Genomic DNA, 6919 nt, shown 5'->3' with positions numbered 1-6919 from the left:
AATGCTGTGGAAATAGAGAAAAGGGAAAACAATAACAATGCCAGAAAAGTGTCACAGAGGAGATGACATTTGTGGTATGTCTTGAAGAATGAGTAGAAGTTCTCCAGACAGAGAAATGGGGGAAAGTATATCCCAGACAGCATAAGACACCATGAGCAAAGGTATGACATGGGCAACGTGGCATTTTTGAAGACCAGGAAGTAATTCTACACAGCTGGGCCAAAAAGTATGTGGGAGTTTGGCTTGCAAAGAAGCCAGAGTTTTGAGCCAGAGTGTTAAGAGTTTTTCAAACCACATTAATTTGTTCTGCAGGCAGCAGGGAACTGAAGAAAGGGATGAGTCAGGACTGTCCTCCAATTTTCAAAGACCCACAGGATGATTTCTAAGTTGCCTTATCCTGTATCACACTCAATATAAAATCACTTCTGCTTTGGCCACTTGCTCTTTGCTTTTAGAACCCCCAGCAATTACAGGCAGAGGTGGGGGCTAGGCAACTTCAGTCCTACTGCCAGTTCAGGAATGGAAAGTAAAAAATGCATAATTGTTTAAAGGCAGAGCTGGCAGGCCACCACAGCAGCATTCCACCATAGAATCCTGGGCTCTTTATTCACTCTGGAAGCCCTGAACTCAAGAAAATTAAAATAGAGACCATGCAAAAACTTATTTTCCTTAAAATCTCTGGAAAGATCTCTAAGAATAAGGCTCTCAGTGAGAAGGCTCCCTTGGACTTTACAAGTGGGAGGATGAATAGACAATAAAAGTTGACTGTCCTCATGACACTTCCATTCAATTCACCAGTCTATTCTCTTTCTCTCCAGGACACATTTGCAGTCTCACCAAACATAATGAATCTTCCAAGTTACAAACTGTGTCTCTATGTCCAAAAGGTCCCCTACTTATAAGTAGAAAGTCTATAAGTCTAAGGGCTCTCAGCCCACCTAGTTCTTTTCCATTGACATGCAATATTGTATTAGTTTCAGGTGTACAGTATAATGATAAGACATTTATATAGCTTACCAAATGACCACTCTGATAAGTCTAGCACACATTTGGCTGGCACTGTACATAATTATTGGAATATTATTGACTATATTCCTTATGCTGTATTTTATTTATTTATTTTAGATGCAATCAATCACTTCTCAGATTTTTGAAAGCAATAGAAGGGTGGATTAATACCTGTCTTTCCAAGACATAAAACTATTTCTAAAACTTCAAATAAGAAACTCCTGCTCAAAGTACAAGCATAAGCATTTCCTTAACCCAGCAATAAAAAAGTAAAATATAAATTTTTATTTAGAATTAAAGCAAATACTTCAGTATCACAAACACGATATTAAACTTCAAGAAGTATACTGCTAATTTGCAGTGAGCGTGTATTTGCACATTTACAACATGTGGACAAAACCTGAAGAAGGGAACAGGCATTTGCACCCCAGCACAGCAACTGGTCACACCACTTGCACAAAGCGAGACACAAAAAGGGGCTATGGTCTGTGATGATTTGTCAGTGGTGGTAAAGGTGAAGGGCTCAGGCAGCACAGCTGCTACTCATCCTCATCAGAAGACTCTCTCTCAAATGTGTATGATATGAAGCAAGCTTCGGATCTCTTGAGGACAAGGGATGCCCTGGGCTCTCACAATCTCAAAGCCCATAAAGCTGAAGGTAGGGAGCAGAGCGGCTCTGTCATCACGTTTCTTGTGGAAGCAAATGAAGACATGGTCAGCATGCAGCTGCTCCTCAGCAAACTTAAGAACTGCAAAGCTATCTTTGCTCCCCTCTGGCACAGCACCGCCTGGGATCTCAATGCAGAGGCAGCTGCTGTTCAGCACGGCTCTCCAGTTACTGTATTTGGCATCTGTGAGCCTGATCTGAACATTGAGAATTTTCATCTTGTTATTAGACATTAGTTCCTCTGTTACATTCAGCCTATTATCAGAGTAAAATAAATTAGTTGAAAGATTGTGATCTCTCTGACTATTCCCTTGCCCACCTGGGATCTTAAGGGGTGGGTGAGGGACATTGGGGCACCACTAAGGCCCTGGACCCAGATCACCACGGCAGTTGCGAGAGACCCTGAACTCTCACTGCTGAGTCTGCTGCGGCTGTGCAGGCCGAGGGGCGGCATGGTACGCCTGGCATGGGCGGTGGCGCTGGGTTTATTTCCCTCCTTTTCTCTGGTGAAGCAGTGGCTGTTGAGGATCCGCTGCAAAGAGGATTTCACCATCCAGCCGCTGGGGTTTGAAACGAGGAAAACCCGCTGCGCCTCACCAGGCTGCCACCGCTGCTTGCTCTTCACGCCTATGCTGTACTTTATATTCCCATGACTGTTTTGTAACTACTAATTCATACTTCCTAATCCCTTCACCTTTTTTATCTGTTCCCCACAACCTCCCTTCTATCTTGCTCACTTGTTTCTTGATGTGTTTGCTGACCATTGAGAAAGAGGTTCCTAGAGGTCCTGCAGCCTGAAGAGCAAAGTGATGCAATCACAGATATAATCCACCAGTACAAGGTGCGTCACAGTTCTAATCTCAGTTCAAATGCAAGCTCTGTCACTTGGTGGCTGTGTAATTTAGGCAAGAACTTTAATATTTCTAGACTTTAATGTCCTCATTGTAAAAAAAAGGGATTCCTTTTGTAAAAGGACTGTTCTGTCTTTGACAATCCATCACAATATTGTAATAAACTAACATGTCCTAAATGCAAAATGTCATGCAACCGATTTTTTTTTTTATCAGATTCTTGCTTTCTACATCATGAGGAAAGCTCTTCCTATGAGTGGCAACTATACAGACTTGTCAGTGGCATGTCAAAAATGAGAAACAGCTTAGTGCAGAGCCTTGCCCATGATCCCAGGGCAGAACAGGCAAAATGTGGGAAGTGCATCTGGTCAGCTTCTGCTCAAGCATGGGTGGGATGAGCCCAGCAGATGGAATGGTCATTGCCACTGCTGTTGCGCTGTGCACCTTCATGTGCCATCTTCTTTCTGACCTCAGTCTTTACCATCAGGCCCAGGTATTAGAGTGTTGCTCAAAGGCTCTAGACTCCAGAAGCTATTGACACAGACTCTCCCTGGGATGGGGGAAATTGGTAATTTTTTCCTAACATTCTCTTTTTTTAATTATTGAGGTATAATTGACATACAAAAAGTTGTACATATTTAATGTATACCTCTTGATTAGTTTGGAGGTAAGTATACATCTGTGAAATCATCACCATTAATAATGCCATAGATTTAATCATTACCTCTAAGAGTTCTCTTTCTCTCACACACACTTTTTTTAATGATATGAACATTTAAGATATACCCTCTTAACAAATTCAGATTATAATACAGTATTGTTAACTATGCACCATACTATACTGTAGATCTCTATGACTTCTTCATCTTGCATAACTGAAACTATGTGTGGAAGTGGGCAAATTTTAATGCAAAGCTTTAGATGTTTGCTTTTTTTTTTTTTTTTTTTTTTTTACTTTTGATAAAGTAATGAGACGGACAAGTTGAAGACTGAGGTTTGGGTCTTCCCAGTCTGTTCAGTATAGACCACATGGAGGGGCTTGGACTGATGGAAAGGAGGGGAAAGAAGAAGACTAACACTAGCTTCCTCTTACCTGGAATCACAGTATTATAACAGTGAATCTTGACAAAAATATCATAAACTGGCAACTATTTTTATCTTCTGTTTTACATATGAGGAAACCAAAGCACAGAGGTTAAACAACTCGTCCAAGCCATTCAGCAACTAAAATGACAGAGCCAGGCTCCAAACCCAAACATTTTTCTTATAAAGGTTTTCTGCCTAATATGAGGAAGTACTGTCATAGTTTACCCTACATAGTTGTCATAATTTTTTAAAAAGAGAGAATTGTTCTATGGAACTATTTAAGCCAAGGCTAGGGAGCCATTTTCAAGGGATGGTGGCTCAGTAAATATTCCTTGGCAGGAAGTATCAGAAACCAATGTTTATCACTTTAAGTTAGAGGAGGATGAACAGGAGGAGAGAAAGTAGAAGGAGAAGAAAGGTAAAGAAGAAACTGAAAAGGAGAAGGGAAAATCCATTGAAAAAATGTCGGGAGTGGGTGCAAAATAAAAAAAGCTTCTGAAGATCCCGATTCAAGAAGGACCAGAACAAGGACTTCCCTAAGATCCAGGGAGCAGAAAATAACTAACCATTTCTTTGGGCCACAATTATCCAAATAAATCAACTCTAATAGATTTCTGTCTTTCTTCCATGCTGCTGAAGATTCAAATGCCAATCCTAACCTTAGGAAAGATTGATGATAAAAATTGCTAATATTTATGGTTTATTTATCTTCTACTAGGAATTTTTCTAAGCACTATATTTACACATATTTTCTTCTTACAACAACTCTATGAGGTATGTACTATTATTATTAAGAAAATGAGGCACAAAGAGCTTGAGTTACCAATCAAAGTTTGTACAGATAGTCTAGTGGCAGAGCTGGTATTCAAGCTGAGATAATGTTGTTCCACCATGCCTAGACTTCCTCTAATACCAACAGGGAAAGGGGGGGTCTTCCAAAGCAGAATTTTGGTGTTGGTGAAGGAGAATAGATGCTAAGAGATAAAATCCACAGATGCTCCCTCATGGCTTTGTCCTGCTACAGGAAAAAGAAAGAACTCTTGATGTATCTTCCTGCTCAAGAATTTCACATTCAAATTTCTGTCCTTATACCCTGATCATTGCAAGGAGAAGATGAAAGAAAGCAAGAAGCAAAGAGGCAATTAAAAAAAACAGATATATAACAAATTGTTGTATATCTATAACAAAAGGACTAGATGAAATACAGCTATAAGAGAATTAATCATTTTTGAGCAGGAAACAGCCAAATGACAAAACTCTAAGAGAATAAAAGCCATTCCTATACAGGATAATTTGAAAGACATTAATGAAAATATTCCAAATACTGAACAACTTTGAGAAACCTAAATTAATTGGAAAAAAAGCAGAGAGGCCAATTTCTCACAAATACTGAAAAGATTCGATGTAAAGATCTAAGTATTATAAGAGGTTGGACTCTATCATGGTTAAGGATGACAGTTTGGAGTCAAGTCACTGCAATTAAATGCATGTCACCTTGGAAAAGTTATGTGAACCCTGTGAGTCCCAGCTTCCTAATTTGTAAAATTATAATAATGCTTATGTCAGAAGAATGTTGAGAGGATAAAATGCTATGTGACAACATGTTAAGCCTAGTACCAGGCACAGAGCATGTGCTTATTAAATATTAGCTACTTGACCACTAAATATTATCTCCTACAAGCCCATCATGGTCTTGGAACAGGTACAGAGGAGCATCCATTGTTGGATGCCCAGAACCAACCTCTCTAGGATCATAAGCAGAGACCCAAGAACAGCAGAGATATGGGTCCTGCATGAGAGGCCAAGGAAGGCAGCACTGTCAACAGATGAAAGCAAGCATGGAAGGGCCCCCAACAGAGACTTGATCAACAGAGAGATGATCCCAGGAGTCTGAGAGAGAGGATAGTGGAATGCCAGAAATGAAGCTCCAAGACAACATTCAACCTAAAATGCAATTGTAAGAACTCCTTTTTGTAGACCCTATAATAAACCCATTGGAAGCCTCCAAGGAGGCAGGGAACAGAGCCCTGGGCTGGCAATCAAGAACCCTGGGTTTTAGTTTCTGAAGATGTTGACTAGGTTCTGTAGCCTTAGGCAAGTGATTTATACTTTCAGGTTCTCAACCTCCTTGTCTGAAAAAGTAGGGACAGTGAGTCCCACCTCAAACCACTGGGGTGAAGATTAAATGAGGTGATGTCTATAAAATACAGAGAAAATAGTGGCTATTGAATAAGTGTTAACTTTCCTCCCTGCTACCTATTGTCATACAAGAACAATACTTCAAACAAAGAGTCCTCTGGAGCCAGAAGAATAAGGTAGGTAAATGTTTTTTTAATGCAATTCCAAGAACATCCCTGTGTGTGAATACCTATCTTTAGCAAATGTCACAGTCTGCAATGACCTCCCCACCCGACCCCAGGTTTTGTTGTCCAGCAAACATCTTTTATTCTTCAAGATCAAGCTCAAACATCACTACCTCAAGAAATTGTTTCTGGAAATTCCTCAGCATGTGACTTGTTCTCCAATTTTGCATTTATTTCCCTCTCCCTCATGTTCTCCTTAGCTCTTTGAGGCAAAGGGAATGTTTTATTCACCTTGGTGTTATGCACAGTCCAGGTTATATCACACATTTCTTTTTAGCATTTTACACGAGGGTCTAGGAAGCACCCTGTCCCCTGAACTCATGTCTGCTTCTAGAGCAACACCTAGTTCCACCTCTTGACCTTACTCAATACTCCCCAAGACAGGAGAAGGGGATTATCTAGTTGGGAAATTTGGTAACAAGGACAGGCCATGCAGGGCCAACTTATCCATTTGGCTCAGTGGATAGAGTCCACAGTACTTTTTAGGGGCCACAAAAAATATTTTTAATTTTTTTAAATAACAAAAGAAACATTTAGGTTAGGTCAAAGAAAATATTTTTAAAAAGATTTTATTTATTTATTCTTAGAGAGAGGGGCAGGGAGAGAGAAAGAGGGGAGAGAAACATCAGTGTGTGAGAGAAACATTAATCTGTTGCATGTGCCCCAACCAAGGTTTGGCCTGCAACACAGGCATGTACCCTGACTGGGAATCAAGCTGGCAACTTTTCACTTTGCAGACTGATGCTCAACTCACTGATCCATGCCAGTAAGGACAATATTTTAAAATATAATATGAATATATTCATCTTTATGACAATGCACATGTAATTTTTAATATTTTTTACTCAGAAAGAGGCCCCTGAAGGCAACAGTTCCAATGACCCACAAAACTCATGATGCAACTCTGTGTCTGTGAGTAACTCAGGCCTTTCTCTCCCTTTCTC

The 6919-nt window shown here is 40.1% G+C and overlaps 1 pseudogene; it reads right to left on the bottom strand.

Annotated features, from left to right (window-relative positions):
• Positions 1–1547: 1547 nt before the first annotated feature.
• LOC129062218 (ornithine decarboxylase antizyme 1-like) lies at positions 1548–2228 on the bottom strand (annotated as a pseudogene).
• Positions 2229–6919: the final 4691 nt, after the last annotated feature.

Source organism: Pteronotus mesoamericanus, unplaced genomic scaffold (genome assembly GCF_021234165.1).
Source record: "Pteronotus mesoamericanus isolate MK-2021 breed Mesoamerican mustached bat unplaced genomic scaffold, CSHL_Meso_final scaffold_705, whole genome shotgun sequence".
NCBI classification, from domain to species: Eukaryota; Metazoa; Chordata; class Mammalia; order Chiroptera; family Mormoopidae; genus Pteronotus; species Pteronotus mesoamericanus.
This window is presented reverse-complemented; position numbering and strand designations above follow the sequence as displayed.